The 17,818-nt window shown below is 42.3% G+C and overlaps 1 non-coding gene across 1 annotated transcript; it reads right to left on the bottom strand.

The window, feature by feature from the left end:
• Positions 1-3,970: 3,970 nt before the first annotated feature.
• Positions 3,971-4,079, bottom strand: LOC113830863. Its single transcript, XR_003483873.1, has one exon. It is a non-coding gene; the product is annotated as a U6 spliceosomal RNA (small nuclear RNA).
• Positions 4,080-17,818: the final 13,739 nt, after the last annotated feature.

Raw genomic sequence — 17,818 nt, forward strand, 5'->3', positions numbered from 1 at the left:
GGTAAAACAGTGTCTTCTTTTTTTTTTTTTTTTTTTTTTACAAAGTTTTTTTTTTTTTTTATAAGATTTATTTATTTATTTATCATGTATACAGTGCGTGCCAGAAGAGGGCACCAGATCTCATAATGGATGGTTGTGAGCCACCATGTGGTTGCTGGGAATTGAACTCAGAACCTCTGGAAGAGCAGTCTGGAAGAGCAGTCGGTGCTCTTAACCCCTGAACCATCTCTCCAGCCCTAAAACAGTGTCTTCTTGTGTGGAGCTTCCAAGTAAAGGAACAAACAGGGGCAGACTTAGGCAACACCACCAAAGTGAGGGCTTTAAAGCATCCAGCAGAAACAAACTGGGGAGCTGAAATCCCCAAATGAGCTTTTTCTCCAGGAACGAGTTTACCTGGCCAGATTCCTTCCCACTGCAGGCATTTTCGTATCATGGGAAAAACAATAGTAATACCTGTTGGAATTGCTGTACTTCTAGCTGTTCTTAAGACATGGTGTTTTTACTTCAGGGCTATTTTGCTGTTCTCTCCTACTACCCTCACCTGCCTTGTCACGGAATTGGGGGTTTGGCATCCTGTCCCCAGACAAAGAGCCTTGGAGGTCACTTTGAGACAAACATGCTTGGGTCTGAGAAGCACAGGCAGGGGGAGAGGACCACAAAGGCAGAGCCAGCTTCTCAGTGAGCTCTAACAGCACAGCACAGTTTCCAATGTAATCTACTTCACACAGTTTATACGAATGTCCACAGAAGACAGTTTCATAGCCAGACAGCAGAGCAGTGTTGTCACAGAAGGACTGCTCGTGAAGATGGGCTCAGAGTTGCTCTGAAAGCCACCATAGGCTGTACTTTGAGTGTATTATTTAATGGCATCTGAATTATATCTCAATAAAAAGTTTTAAAAATATACGTTGTTTATCTAAAATGTAAATGTAGCCAGAAATCCTGTATTTTTAATCTACCAAATGTGCCAATTCTATTCTTGCCATTCATTTCATGAATAAAGCTTTATTGGAGCGCACACACACATAAAATAAGCACTTGCCGGAGAGACCAAGTGGTAGTGGAAATAAAAACATCATAAGCATTCTTGAGGCATGTCTGCACCTTTGCTTTTGTGTTTTATACTTTTTGTAATTGACTTGGTGAGTTGCCATCCTCTTCACACCATACATTCTAATTTTAAACAAGAGTGATACCTTGGAAAACGAAAAATAGCACGCTCACGCACATGCAGGCACACATGCACGTACACACTGGAAGTCAGAGTGGTAGTCACTCCCTGAAGGTTTGTCTTCTACAACTGGGACTAGACTGCGCTCTGCCCCTAACCCAAGCCCCTAACAGGTACAGAGGACTTGTTTAAACAGATAAAACTAGTCATGCCAATTTGCCCGTCAAAGAAAAAAGGCCCAGAATTCTGCATTTTTAAACTTACAAAAAATTGTGTTATGAAAGCACACTGTTACTCCTTTAGAAGAGGTCTTTGTTTAACTTGTGATGATCATAGGGAGAGGGGCGATTACAGGTTCTTTGGGCAGGCTCAACTGTCCAAGGGAAAAAGGCATTCTGTGCAGTGGCATCTTCTGCCTGTGAGTGACATATTACAGCATTCCCTGGGCAGGTTGCTCTTCATACCAGAAAAGCAGTTTTATATACATGGCCATGTCTAATCTTTTCTTATTTTCAAATTTGATTTGATCTATTCTTTGATAATTTCATGCAGATATACAAGCTGTTTGATCTGTTTTCATAGACAGTCCCCTGCCCCCATACTCACAGAATCCATTTAGTGCTGCCTGAATGTACATGGGTGTTAGACCATCTACTGGAGCATCAGTTACCCCAAAGAAAACATACCATCATTCTTCCAGCAGCCATCAAGTACCAAAATCTCCTTACAAGGATGGGACTTCACGAGCGGCTTCCCCCATCCATGGTGAGATTTTGTCTGGCTTGATCATGTGACAGTCTTGTGCCCGTAACTGTAACCACTGTGAGGTTATGTACACAGCTGCATGCACTGACCTGTCCAGCAAATACTGCTTTCCTGCAGGCATCTACTCCCCTGCTTCTCCCAATCTTTCTTCCCCCTTTTCTGTTATGGTTCCAGAGCCCTGTGTAGGGGTAGCATGATATAGCCGTCTCATTTAGAGCTGCGTGTCCCACACTACTATTCTCCGCATGCTTACTCATTACGGGTCTCTGTATTCATCACCATCTACTGCAAAAAGAAGCTTCCCTGATGAGGGTTGAGATGTGCACTAATCTGTGGGTAAGAGATAAGAACTTAGGGGGCAGTTTATTACTGTGTCCATTTAGCAGAGTTGTAGTACTAGGTTTTTCCTCCAGACCTGTGTCCTAGCCAGCTACAAGTTTTGGCTCAGTGATTGATACCAGACATAGATTCCATCTTGTGGAGTAGGCTAAAGACCACTTCCTAGGTCCCACCTTCCAGAAGTTCTATTTCCCAAAAGCCACCTGAGCGTGACCAAACCTTTAACACTCAGGCTTCTGGGGGATAATCATTATCGAAACATTAGCATTTATTTTCTCAGCAAAACTGAGCAAACAACAAAAACAAACAACAACAAAGGGAAAAAAAACCCTAAAAACCCGGAACAAAAAAACTCCAGAGAGTTCTCATGTTACCGCCGTTTAATCTCTGTTGTCATCTTGAGGGGATTCAGAGTAACTCTGAACTCTTGGCTCGTATGTTAAGGTATGTCCTGAGAACTTAACTAAGGAAGGGAAACCCACCCAATGTTGGCGGTAGCCGTGTCTTCCCTGCCATGATGGACTATATCCTCACTCCATGAGCCAGCATAAATCCTTCCTTTCCTAAGTTGCTTTTGTCAAATATTTTGTCACAGAATTAGAAAAACAAGCAGCGTGCACACTGCCAGCTTCCTGTGCCACAGTGCGTATTTGCTACAGTCAATGAAGCTACGTTGGCACGTCATTGTTGCCCCATGTCTGCAGTGCACATGTTCAGTCCTAGAGCTGTACATCTGGGGGTAAATGAGGAATGGCAGGAATCCGCTGTTATTGAAGAATCATACCCAGTAGTTTCACTGTCCTGAAGATCCCTGGTCCTCTGCCTCATCTTTGCTGTCTCCTCCTGCACACTGACAGTCACTGATCCTTTTAGAAGGTCTCTGTCGATCTCTACAGGTTTGCATTTTATAGACTGTTGGATAGTTACAACCACACAGTATATAGCTCTTCCAGGTTGACTCTGTGTCTTTTCATGGTTTGCTCCTCGGTTATTCTCATTCTAGTTGTACCTACAGTTTATTTATCTGCTTACTAGGAAGGCTATCTTAGCCGCTTCCATGTCTTGATAATTGTAAATGGAACTGCTATAAACATCCACATTCAAGTTAATTGTGGCTGGTTTTCCAGTTGTTTGGGTAGGTACCAGCAAGTATGGTTATGGGCTCATAGGCTAAAAGAATGTTCAGCAAAACTGTTTTTCAGAGTAGCTGCATTTTTGCCAGCAGTGGGTGATGGTTTGGGGTGGTCTACAGCCTTGCCAGATTTGATGTTACAGGTGTTCAGGATTTGGGCTACCATAATAAGTGTGTCATGGTGTGCCGTTATTTTTCATTTGCAATTCTCTGATGACGTATGATGTTGACTGCCCTTTTGTAGGCTTATTTGCTGGCTTCTGTGATGTGAATATTTATGTCTTGCTGAAATTTTATGCTAATGAAACAGTATTGGGAGTGGGGTTTGGCTTTCGGAAATGATGAGGTCATGAAGGCTGTGCTCTCCTAAATGGGATTAGGAACCCTTGTAAAAGGGCTCCTGAGAGGGTATGTGCTCCTGCTCTCTTCTCCCATTGGCACTCAGTGCACCCTGGAGTCAGATATTGGACCCTCTCCAGACAATAAACCTGCCTTGGACGTTGGCTTTCCTGACCTTTAAAGCTGTGAGAAATAATTTTCTGGGTTTTTTTTTTTTGCCATTTAAATACATGGAACACTTCACAAATTTGCATGCCATCCTTGCACAGGAGCCAGGCTAATCCTCTCTGTATTGTTCCAATTTTTAGTATATGTGCTGCTGAAGGTGAGCACAATTTTATGTTTGTTAAAATTATTCAGTCTATGGTATTTTGTTATGCAGAACAGAATGGCCTGAGCTGCATCAATTATATGTCCTTCTCCCTGATGTGTCCTGAACATCTGTGTTAGGTTTGTGGGGGTCACTCTGTGATATCTAGTCTATCCTGGAACTCCTGAGCCCAAGCAATTTTCTTCTTCCTCTACCTTCTTACGTGGATGACTAGAAAGAGGGTTGCCTCACCTGCCCTGGTCTGTCTCCCTTGGGTTACATGTGTTTACCATTGAGTTCTGAGCATTCTCTCTATATTTTTGGTAACAATCCCTTCTTACACATTCCTTTTGGAAGTATTTTCTCATTGTCTTTTTGTTTTGCTAAACACAGTCTTTCAAGTAGCAAAAGTCTTAAATTTTTAAAGATCTTTCTGTAGTACAGGCTTTGAATTCACGACTCTCTGCACAGCCATCCATATGTTAAAATTGCAGACATGTACCACCATGTCTGGCTAAAAGTTTTAAATTTTAATGAAACCCAGCTCATCAGTTATTTCTTTCATAAGTTGTGGCTTTGGTGTTGTGTTTTGCACAGTCATCACCGTACCTATAGCTACCTCTGCATTTTCTTCTATGTTATGTTAATCTAGCTGATTTTATAGTTACCATTTCACATCTCAGTCTGTGGTCACTTTTGGTTCATTTTTGTGATTGGTTTAAGATCTGTGTCTGGATTATTTTCCATATCTGAATGTACAGTTATTCTATCCCCATTTGTTGAAAAGATTATCTTAGCACCATCTTAATGCCTCTTGCTCCTTGACAAAGATCTGTTGATATTTATGTGGGATTACTTCTGGGATTCTGTATTATGCTATTGATCTCATTTACTTATTTATCTATATTTATTTTCCAAACTTCACATGGTCTCAATTATTCTGTTATAAGTCACACAAACGCTCTCTCTTTCCCCACTTCCTCCCTCCCTCTGTCCTCCTCATTCACTCTTGGGATGGGGTAGGCATTGAAATAGGAGCCTCCTAAATGGTAGGCAGGCACTCCACTACCGAACTGCACCCCCAGCCTCTAGTAATTATTAAAGATACCTAGAGGTTTTTTTGCATCTTTGTTTCAGTATCCATTCAATTTCTCAGTGTCTACAAAATAACTTGCTGGCATCTTGACAGAGTTGCTGTGAATCTATTGATAAAGTTGTGAGGAACTGACATCTTGACAATAATGACTCTTCTTGAATATGGACTATATCTCCACTATAGTTTGGGTATGGTCCATGCTGGGATATAGGAAGTGGTAGAACCTTCTAGGAGGTGAGACATTGGTGGGGACATGGTCGTTGGAGGGGACATGGCCACTGGGGGCACTTCATCAGAAAGGATGGATGGCACATGGAGGAAATAAGAGAGAGCAAACCTGTCTCCCCAAACCCTGCCCAGCTTCCGTTCTCATGGTCTTCTTTCACATGTGTTCCCACCATGATGCCATCCAGTGTGTGATCCAGACACTGGTCTCTCCTCAGGGCTAAGCAGGTGCCGGTGCCGTCTCAACAGTAGAACCAGTACAGGGTCTCTTCATTTAGTCCTTTGCTATTTCTTATCAGAGTGTTGTGGATTATATACTTGTTTTTTCAGTTCAGACCTAAGTACTGTCATTACTTACTTGTTCCAGAAGTCTGTTCTTTTGGATTTTCTGCAGGACAATGATGCTATCGGTGAGCAAAGAAACTTTTCTAGTCTTACTACATTAGATAGGTTTTCCAGCATGATGCTAAAAAAGTAAGAGAAAAATCTTAAAACTTTTGAGTCTCTCACCACTGTTATGCCAGTTGCTAAGTTTTCTGTAACTGTCCCTTTTGAAGTTGAGAAAGTCCTCCCTGGTCATAGTCGATGGACAGAATTTTTTTCTTCTACATGAATGAGCATTAGATTTTGTCAAACGTTTTTTCTCTACTGATATGATAATGCGATTTTCCTTCACTATCCAATTGATGTGATGGATTACATTAAATGATTTTCAAGTAGTGAACTTGCCTTATATACCTAGGGTATTTCACTTGGTTGCCATGTATAATTCCTTTTATGCATTGTTGAACTATATTTGATAATATTTTATTGGTGAATTTTCCTTTTGTGTTCATGAGAGTTATTAATAACACTTTAATTATTTTTGTCTGGGTACATTTTAGGCTGATATCCTCCTCAGATGAGCCAGGAAGCACACCCTGTGTTTCTGTCTGTGAAAGGGATTGTAAAGAATTGGTATATTGTCTTCTATAAACACTTGACAGAATTCACCAGTAAGCCCCCTGAACTTGGAGCTTCCTGGTACCACTTATTGACTGAATTGCTTCAAGAGATCCTATCAGTATGTTGTCTGTTTCTTGGTCTATTTTAATCTATATACACCAGTGGGCAAAGAGGTCACAATTTCTCAGTCTTCAATACCATTGCATATGTGGTGGTGTTCTCTTTTTCATTTCTGATATTGATATTTTTTTTCTCTTTTTTAATTATCCTGGACAACAGTTACTGGTAAAACCGATCTCTTTCAAAGAACGAGCAAACGAGCCTTGGTCCTGTCAACTTTCTCTATTGATTGCCTTTATTCTTTGTCACTGATTTCTGATCTAATTGCCATTAGTTATTTTCATTTTTTAATTAATTAATTTTTTATTAGTTCAAATTAGGAACAAGCTTGTTTCACATGTCAATCCCTTCTCCCTCTCCCTCCCATCACCCTCACCCCTCCTCCCCCACCCCGACCTACCCCCCATCCCATCCACCCTCCACTCCCCAGGCAGGGTAGGGCCCTCAATGGGGGCTCCGTAAAGTCCACCACATCATTCTGGGCTGGGCCTAGGCCCTTCCCCATGTGTCCAGGTCAAGAGTGCATCCCTACATGTGGGATGGGCTCTCAAAGTCCCTTCTTACACCAGGGAAAAAATACTAATCCACTACCAGAGGCCTCCTAGAGTGCAGAGGCCTCCTCATTGACATCCATGTTCAGGGGTCTGGATCAGTCCTGTACTGGCCTCCCAGACAGCATCTGGGGTCGATGTGCTCCCCCTTGTGCAGGCCAGCATTTGTGCATGTGTGCGTGTGTGCAGGCGCATGTGATCGATGTTGACCAGAGGTCAGTCTTGAGTGTCTTTGTTTTTGAGACAGTGTCTCTCATTGAACCTGGAGCTCACCAACCGACTGGCCTGGCTGGCCTGTGAGCCTCAGGGATCCACCTGCCTCTGTCCCCGCAGTGCATAGTTATGGATCTACGCTGCCATGTCCAGCACATGGATGCTGGGTATCCGAACTCAGGTCTTCATGCTGACAAGTCAAGCACTTTATCAGCTGAGCCACCTCACCCTGATCCCTTATAATTCTGTAAATTTCTTTCTCCTGCTTTTGCTTTATCCCAGATATTCTGATAAGTTATGTTTTTATTTTCATGTTGTTATGCATTTTTAAAACTATGATGTTATTTCTTCTTTGACTCTTGTGCTATTTGAAAGTCTGTTATTGAATACCTCAAAGATTTCATAGTTTCCAAATCCTTTTGTTGTTGATTGATTCTGTCCCCCTCCCTCTCTCTCTCTTTCTCTCTGCTCTGGCATGGAACCCATGGTCTCTTGCATGCTAGATGAGCAGGCTACTAACCAAACTACAGCACCTCTGTGTTGGTTAGCTTAGTCACCTTGACACAGACATAGACGTTCCTGGAAAGAACTCTGAGTTGAGAAATGCCTTTATCACATTGTCCTGTGGGCATGTTTGTGAGACTTTTTCTTGATTAATGGTTGATGTGGGAGGGTTCAGCCCACTGTGGGTGGTGCCATCCCTGGACAGGTGGACCTTAGTTATATAAGAAAGCAGGCTAAGCCACCCATGGAGATAAAGCCAGTAGCAGCATTCTTTTATTGCCTCTTCTGCTTCAGTCGCTTGCCCTGATTTCCATCAGTGATGATGGGCTGTGATGTGGAAGTGTAAGCAAAATAAATCCTTTGCTTCCCAGGTGAGTTTTGGTCAGTGTTTAAATTCCACAACAGAAAAGCAAATTACTACATGTGCATTGTTATTAACGTCAGGTCCACATGAGACACCGATTCCCCAGACTCCAAAAGGCAGTCCAGGTATCCAGAAATGGGCTCAACCTGGACTGTAGGAGGATTTCTGGTGCTTAGATAGAGCCAGCATCCCTCAAGAACTTGCAAAGATGGTTCCCCTCTGCTGAAAGTCATTTCCCTTGTCACCAGAAGAAAGGACAGATGACTACCTGTGCCTCTTAGCACAACAAAGCTCACACTGGCTGACCTTCAGGCCCCTTCAGTACCACAAGTCTCTGTTACACATGTCAGAGTCCATGCTAGCATCCTAGTCCTTCTCACCTCTCCCCCTCCCCTAAACCCTTCCCCCACCTACTCATTCTCCTTATAGCCCTGCTATTTTTATATTCATTCATATTCTCTGTCTATCTGTCTCTCCCTCCCTCCCTCTGTTCCTGCTTCTCTATCTTTTCTCTATTTTCTATCCCCCACTCTTCAACCCCAGTCTTGCAGATATCCCTAGCCAGTCTGCTGACCATGTTCAGTCTACTTCTTTCTCTCTCTGCTATGAACTCTTCCAAATGCCTCTGGCTGTTCTCTCTCTCTCATATCTACAATAAAAACATTCATTCCCCTTGACCATACCATGGAGTGGTCATGTCATCAGTTTATACAATTAATTTCTAACTTAATTACAGACGTTATGTGACTTTGATTCTTTTATACTTGTTACGATATGTTTTATGGCCCAGAATGTAGTCTTGTCTTGGTGAATACTCCCTGTGAACTGAGCTATGTATAACCTCGTTTTTGTTCGTGACACAAGCTATGGCTGTCAATCTTTTCCAGCTGATGGGCGGTGATATTAGGTTCAGCTGTGTCCTTAGTGATGTCTTTGCCTTCTGGATCTGTCCATTTGTCCTGGGGGGTTGTTGAAGTCTCCAACACTAGTGAGTTTATTTGCTCTTGCTCTCAGTTCTGTCAGTTTTGTCTCATGTATTTGTCCACTGTTGTCGGGTGCATACCTATCAAGCATTCCCTGTCTTCTCTGAGTAGTGGCCCTCAAGAGGAAGGCCTCCCTGTGAGCCATGATAATGTTTAGTGCTTCTAAATTTGCTCTGTGTGAACTTAGTCTAGCTATCCATTCTATTGATGAGTGATGAATATGCTGTATCTTCCCATTTCCCCTTTTAATCTATTTTTAACTTTTATGTTTAAAGAGGAGTTGTTGTTGATAACATATATTTGGGTTTGTTTTTTAATCTAGTCTCATCTTTCAACTGATACATTTTAAAACACTGACATTTAAGTCAATTGGTGATATAATTAGATTAATGTCTACCAGATATGTTAACTTTTATTTTCTTCTCTGTGCTGTACTTGTTCCCCACCCCCTTTTGGGTTTTATATTTTTCTTTCATGTTTTGTGGTTTGAGGAATGCAAGGGCTTTGCCACCGACCAACATTCTCAGCCCAAACCCACTTTCAAATAACAGCGTTCCCTTCACAGACAGTGATGCAATAGTCCGATTCCTCCCTTCACCTGAGCCATCCCTGTCTCCTGTCACTCTCACATATGTGCGCACAGCAAGGCACATTGTCTCCTGTCACACTTACATATAAGAGTTGTGCAATGGTACACCCAGCAAGGCACATTGCTCATGTTCCTGTCTGAACACCCTGGTATCTGTCTTAAGTCAGCCAAGAATAAGGGACAGTGGGATGTCACCTTTCACTTACATGCCTGTCTCTTTCTGTACACCTAATTTCCGACATTCATCCTTTCCCTCTTTCCCAGCTTCCTTTAATGTTTCCTGCAAGACAGGTTGGTTGTCAACAAATTCCGTCAATCTTTATCCTAGACTCTTTATTTCTCCTTCACTCCCAAAGGATAATTTTGCAGAGTACAGAATTTTAGACTTGTTTTTTTCTCCTCTCTCAACACATTAAATACGGCACCCACCCTTGTCTTGCTTGCATGGTATTTGAAGCCAGGTCAGATGTCGTTTTATATTTCCTCCCTTATTGATAAGGTGGGTCACTCCTCCCTCCCTCAGCTGCTTTTGAAGGTTTTATTTCTTATTTTCTGAGGTTTTAATGTAATAAGTATTGGAATGATGTACTGGTTGGTTTTTCTGTCAACCTGACACAAACTACACATTCACCTGGGAAGGGGGAGCATCAGGTGAGGAACTGCCTCCATCAGAGTAGCCGTGGGCAAGTCTGGGGGGCATTCTACTGATTGATGGTTGATGTGGGAGAGCCCAGCTCATTGGGCAGTGCCATCCCTAGGCAGATGGTCCTTGGTTGTATAAGACGAAAGATGAAAGCCAGGCAGTGGGGGCACTCACTTTTAATCCCAGCAGGATCTCTGAGTTTGAGGCCAGACTGGTCTACAAAGTGAGTTCGAGGACAGCCAGGTTACACAAAGAAACCCTGTCTCAAGAAACCAAACAAAACAAAAAAGGGGGGATGAGAGGAAGGAAGGAAGGAAGGAAGGAAGGAAGGAAGGAAGGAAGGAAAGAAGGAAACTGAGAAAGCCATAAGGACAAGCCAACAATCAGCACCACACACACACACACACACACACACACACACACACACACACACACACACACACACACACACCATGGTCTCTGGGGAAGTTTCTGCTTCAGGTACCTGCCTTGAGTTCCTGTTCCTGTCCTTCAATGATAGACTGTAAACTGTACGCCAAATAAATCCCCCCTTCCCTAAAGTTATTTTTGCTCAGTGTTTTATCAAATCAATGGAAAACCAAACCAGAGGTTATGGTTTATTTAGCATTTAATTTGGTGTCTTGGTCTTTGCTGTCTTGGATCTGTGGTTCGGTGTCTGACATTAGCTTGGGTGAGATTTTTTGTCATTGTTGCTTTAAATGGTCCTACATTTCTTTCTTCTTCTAGTCCTGTTATTCTTGTTATACCTTTCATAGTTTTCCCTCAGTTCTTGTATGGGGAAGTCCCTCACTCTTTACTTTTTTCAGCTTTGAAAGTTTTATTGTCATATCCATAAGTTCGGAGATACTATCCTCAACCCCCTTTGGTGTGTTTTCTTCTTCTTCTTCTTCTTCTTCTTCTTCTTCTTCTTCTTCTTCTTCTTCTTCTTCTTCTTATTCTTATTCTTATTCTTCTTATTCTTCTTATTCTTCTTCTTCTTCCTCCTCCTCCTCCTCCTCCTCCTCCTCCTCCTCCTCCATGTGTGGTGCTTGCCTGTGGGCACCGCTTGCCACCACACATATATGGAGGTCAAAAGACATTTATGTGGAGTTGGTTCTCTACTTCTAACTTTACTCGATTCTGGGGATCAAATTCGGGTTGTCAGACTAACACAATAGCCTTTACCCACTGAACTATTGCTGGTCCCAGTGGTGTTATTTTATCTTCAATATTCCTGCTTGATTCTTGCTTAGACTCTCCCTCTCTTTCCTCACAGTAGCTATCATCTGTTTCTAACCTGTTGTCAATTTTTCCCATTAAAACATTTTAATGTATTAATCACAGTTTTGAAAACTCCTGATCTGAGTATTCCAATATTCCTTTCATGTGATTTTTGGTGAAAAAAATAGATCTGGCATGCTAGGTATAGGAGCTTCAATAAGTCAGCCTTCAGCGGTGTGGTGGTACATTGTGTTGGGGAGAGGTCTCTTGTTAGTCTAGCATCCCCACTGCTCAGATGCAACTAAATAGCGGAGGGGTCTGGAGTTGGGTATTCCCAGTCTCCCGGGTCCTTTAGACTCTGACAATGTTCCTAGCACATTAATTTCTTCTGAGGCAAACCTTGTTGAGGTGCTGGTGTTTTTAAAGGGTACTTTCCTCTCTGCCTGCTAGAAGCATAATTGGGTTTTTCTTTTATCTTCAGTCAGAACTTAATGGGGCTCCTGGAAGTAAATGGTTAAACAAGTAGCGGTAACCCTGTATTCATTACTTTTCTCATCAATGTAACAAAAGTGTCTAAAGGAAGGAAGGCTTTCTTTGTGTTTACAATCTGAGAAAGGTGCAGACCACAGAGCGAAGTGCCAAGCGGCAAGAGCATGAGGTGGCTGGCCACATTGCATCCAGTCAGGAAGCAAAGAGTGGGTAGGGGTGCTAAACTTGCTTTCCCCATTTTTCTTTTGTATTCATCCTGAGACCCTAGTCTTTGGGATGGTGTCATCTGCACTCACTGTGGGTTTTCTTTATAGATAGCCCCTCATGGGTATGTTCAAGAGGCATTTCTCCTATGGGGATGTCAAATCCAGTCAAATCGACTGTGAAGATTAACCATTACAACTCCATCCTTCTCAACTCAACACCCCAAAACATCACCACTAACCATAATACAACTCTGACTGGGTTCCCACGGTTTTTAACCCTCAGACTGGTCCATAATGAGACTTCAGCAGCTCATCAGCTGCACTTCAGATTTCCCCACCCTTGTTGGTACTGTGTCTCTGCTCTGGGGAGTTGTGACTCTCCATATCCAGGTAGACAGCTGTGGTTTGCTGTGACATAGTAATCGTGTGAAGCAGTGACTGACAGAGCTAAGCTTAGGTTATCAGTTAGGATGCATGGTGACTTCTCAGTTGTTTAACTGCCAGACTGGAAACCCAACATTCTCCTAATGTCACCTTTGAAGTCTCAGTGGCCTGTTCCTGGTGGCCCGTTCTCATTGCTCATGACCAGGCACTCACCTCTCTATTCTGGGGGATTGTACAGTGCCCCATCAGTAGCTTTTGTCTCTTCCTTCCGTTCATTCTCAATACAAGTACCAGGCACCCCTTTCTTTGTGTTGCATTTCTGAACTATGCTACTCCTTTGCTGTAAACTCAGCATTTCCCAGTTATCATGAAACACCAATTTGCATTTTCAAATTTTAATTTAACTTTACTTATTAAGTATCTTTTTGAGGCAGAGTCTTACTACACAGTCTGGCTAGCTTGAAACTTGCTATGTAGACAAAGCTGGTCTCCAACTTGAGGTGATCTTCTTGTTCTGCTGCCAGTGCTGGGGTTACAGCCATGTGTCACCACACCTGACCCATCTTGATATATTAACGGGAGAGCAATATCATAAAACGACATACTCCAAGGTAAAGTGGGGAGGAATCAGCAGGATATGATCTCACAAATGATTTCATTGCTACTGATTAATCACGCTTCTTTGTAAATACTTCTTAATAGTATCAGGGTGAAACATCAAAGAAGATTCTAGTTTATTAAGACAGCACTTAGTCAAACATCTAATTTATTTTTTATCGGAGGTGAATATAAGATCCCTCAACATTTAAAACTTAGAACATTATTTCCCTGGTCCTTAAAAAAAAATCTTCTTTGGTTAAGATTAGAAATTGTGTTGCCAAGTCACAGCCTTTTATAGCATAAAGTCGTCTATATTGTGTTTTACTGTGATCTAATATGAAAATCTGTGTGCACAGATGTGTTGTAGCAAGAGGAAGAACACAAACTGTTCCTTCAGCAGGATTTTTCACTCTCTTGAATTAGGCTGTCCCAGAGATCATTAATCGTCGTGAGTCTGGCAATTCACCACCTGCTTTTCCAGAAATCATTACTTGGATGTTTTCCAATTCTGTGGAGTTCACATTTTGTGAACTGTAAAATTCTGATTTTTTTATTCAAAACTTGTTCTACTTACCATGATTTTTTTTTTTAACACAGGGTTTCATATATCCCTGATTGGCCTCAATTTCACTATGTAGGCAAAGGATGACCTAGAATTTCTGATTCCCTCCCTCCACTGCTGAAATACTATGATCATAGGCATGTGTCAATCATACCTATCTTATTCAGTACTAGGGATTGATCCCAGGACTTCACAGATGCTAGGCAAGCACTTTGTCAATTCAGTCGTATCCTCAGCCCTGGAATAATTTTTTAATACAATAATTTAGATATTCAACATGCTTTCTACAGAATAAAATGATGAGTCTGTACTGAAATCCTAAAATACTTTTTATAGACAGGATATAGTGAATAGAATGTCTATGCATGCTTAAAGTAGTCTATAGGTGCAGGCTACACACCTATGTGTAGCTCATGTGACAGATTTGTGTGTATCATATAGCATCCCTGTTATTTCCTAGCTGTATTGGGCTAAGAATGCCACTTCTTAAAAGTGTAATTATGTAATTATGGGAACAGATATCCAAATGCATTTAACATTTTTCCTACATATGTAATTTTTGGAATGCATTTGGAAGAGAAAATTGCCTTGATATAAATTTTCCATGGAGCATAGACGACAGATGCTGGCTCTGAGATAAAGTCCTGCCGTTGGCTTCATCTCCTGATGTCCCTTCCTGTAAACGCCCAGCGATCCTAGTGAGGGAGTGTGTGAGAGAGGGGCCATTTGAACATTGAGTGGCATTGCAGAGTTGCCTCACCCTTCCCTCACCTTCTCACCCTCCCCATAAGCTCGGCATTGCCTTGCATCCTCAGAAGCTTCTTCCACCCACGGAAATACCTGCTTTCCTGTCCCGTTTCTCAACTACTGGCTATCCAGATCCAAAGACATGAGAGTGGATCAGATGTCCTCCCTGAGGCAACCATGGCCTATGGAACTTAATTAGACCCACGTCACAACAGGAGAATGTGTGCTGAATGCTCTTTAAAAACTGCCAGACACTCCAAGGAATAAGTAGCATCATTAATCAAGCCTGCCATCGTTCATTGGGGGCACGTGTCTCCTCTACTCTCTGGTGTAAATGTGACCTAAAGGGAAAATCCCCTGTCAGTGGACCAGGAAGGTTTAAGGCAAAGGCTCTAACTCTGAGGTCGTTGATTTATCGGGTGTGATAATTAGCATCTGGTGGTGTGAGAAGCAATTTAACACAGTGAGGTAGCTGTGGTCTACTTGAAGGGGCTTGGAGGAGCAGGGAGATGGGCTTCTGGCTCAGGCCTGGCAGGTTGAAGTTTCCCCCATAGCTGTGCATTCTTGGAACATGATGTGTGAAATAATTCTTTGTCCCTGAAAATGGGCAGAACTGCCTGTACCATGCACACAGTTCCTGAAGCTTCTATTTATAAATTTTTGTTCTCTTCTGTGAATGTGTCTGCATATTTGCTAACACCTCCCTTTTTGTTTGATGTTAATTTTATAATACTATATTTCAATATCTGATATAGCTAAATATCTCCCATTGATCTTCATTTTCCAATTTTTTGTTTGTTTTTTTGGACTTTGTTCACAAAATGAGTTTTTATATAAACGACCTTGTCTAGTTCAAAAATGATCCTACTGATATTTTTATTATATTACATAATAATTTAGAGGCAATCGGCATCTTCATATTGATTTTCTTATGTAGGAACTTCATATTGATTTTCTTATGTAGGAATGGGGCATGTCATTTATTAATGTTTTCTCCCATGTATCATGGAAATTTTTATTTTTAATATAGATTTTTGCATACTTCTTTTGGTTGCTATTGTGGATGGAATTTTTTAAATTTCATTATAATTTCTTTCTGGTTATTTGGTTTATTTTTTAATTTGTGATTTTATACCTCACCTCCTTGCCAAACTGTACTATTCATGAGTGCAGAGATTTCTGAAAATAGTGGTAACTATTTTGTATGAGAGTAGAACCCCAAAGTGCTTGTGAATTAGCTTTTCTGTTTGAGAGAATATGTGAGACTTTCGGGATCCCTACCTTCCTGTCTTGTGTCTCTCTGTCTGGATTCTGGGTGTTTGGTCTCACAGTCAAGGAGCCTGTTAGCCATCTGGAATGCTGGCCAGGGGCCAGGTAAGCCATGCTTCTGGCCCTTGCTTGTATCCTCTTGGGTGTGGAGTGTAACATGGTAATGGAGGGCATTTACAAGGTCTTAGGCACTACGAAAACAAAACAAACAAAATGAAAATGGATTTCACATTAGACCTCACAAGATGCTATGGCAGGACTTGACTCCTCTGGCCTGTGGAGGGTGGAGATTTTAGTTCCAGAAATGGCCCTGAGTGTTGGTATGGACATAAGAAAGTACAGGTTTCAGAAGTAGAAGCAGGCTGGGGTAGTTAGTTGTAGAATGCTTGCCTAGCGTGTGTGAGGCCCTGAGTGTGACCCTAGTGCTCCCAAACGACAGAAGTCCTGAAGAAAGATAGCAGAAGGACTGGGAAGAAGAGGGCCTGAATTTAGGTTCTCCAGAATTGATGTAAAAAAGCCAGCCTTGGTGGTGTGTTCCTGTAAGCCCAGCAATGGTGGGATGGGAGGCAGGTAGAGCCAGACAGAGTCCTACACCTGGCTGGCTAGCTAGCCTGGCCAATGTAAAGTTCAGTGAGAGACCCTGTGTCAAATAAAAGGTGGTAGTAGAGGAATGACCCCTGAGGTTGTCCTCCAACCTTTAAAGGAACACACACACACACACACACACACACACACACACACACACACACGAGAACAGCAGAAGCCAGTTTGGTGACAGGGCAGAACAGAGAAGGTAGCCCAGAGCCTGTGACTATTCCCAAAGCTTGGAACTGGCCCTGTGAGGGACAGAGCGGAGAAGTCTATGGTGCTGGCCAGGTAGGACCTTACTGTGGAGGCTGGAGAGCCTCTCCTCTAGGTACTGCACGGATGCTTATGTGAAGGAGCTCAAGAGTCGAGACTTAAGTGGGGAGCATTATGAGACTTTGAAACGTTTAAATAGCTGCAGAACTAATTTCTGAATCACTTTTTGCAATTCAAATCAAATAGAAGTAGGAAAATAAGAATCTCGAGGCTTTATAAGATTAATGTCAGAAAACAGCCTGGCACTGAGCAAGTGAAAGATTATGACAAGTTAAAACCTCATTTTTCTTTCTTTTCTGAAAAAAAAAATAAAAAAATGTCGTGCCAGTTCTTTTGCAGAATCACTTCACGCCGAGCCAGAAATCGTTCAAAGCCGAAGCGGTGGCTCTGCCGAGTGGTTTTCGTGTTCCAAGCGTACATATGTTGCATAGAGCATCTAATTATTCTTAGGGACAATTACTGTCAGGTTCCAAAATGTGCTCAATGAGCAGCAATTGGTGTTTATTCAGCTTTTAAAAGACTGTGCAAGGGAACAGTAGGTTATATTGTCTGCCTGAAGAAGCATTTTGCCATCCGGAAACATCTGCTTTCTATTTAAAGCCATGGAGAAGGAATGGGAGTGTATTTCAAATATACTCCCTGAGCACTGAACACCAAAGAAAGGGGGATGAAATTGGATCTGAAGGTGGTTTCTGGGCTCTGATCCGCACTGTTCTGTTGGCCCCTGCTGCGAGGGACCTGTGGTCCCGTCTGCTGGGAAGTTCTGATTCTGTTGATGCTCCTTATTCTGATTTGTGCACACATAGGACCTGACAGCGATGTCCTAGATACAGCACCTGTACTTTCTCAGGTGAGGCTAAATTGGCTTTCAAAGTCGGGGTCTGTTTCTCTGAATTGAAAGGATCCCAGTTGTGTTCTTTTTGTTGCTTGGCATCCCCTTGTGACCCTAAGCTCTCCATGTGGATAACTCTGTCCACTTACAGCTGTTAGGAGAGCCGAATGAGGATATTGCCATCCATTTGGTGTTGTAAACTTTCTGTGAAGGGCGATGTCTTAGCCATCTAACTCACTGTAATAAACTACACAGTCAGCAGCTTAAACAAACCTTGTTTCTGTAGGGCAGGAGTCAGTGTCCTTAGCTTCGAGCAGTCCTGTGTCCGGTACCGTGATCAGGTATGGGCTGAAGTCTC

Source organism: Cricetulus griseus, chromosome 3 (genome assembly GCF_003668045.3).
Source record: "Cricetulus griseus strain 17A/GY chromosome 3, alternate assembly CriGri-PICRH-1.0, whole genome shotgun sequence".
Taxonomy (NCBI): Eukaryota; Metazoa; Chordata; class Mammalia; order Rodentia; family Cricetidae; genus Cricetulus; species Cricetulus griseus.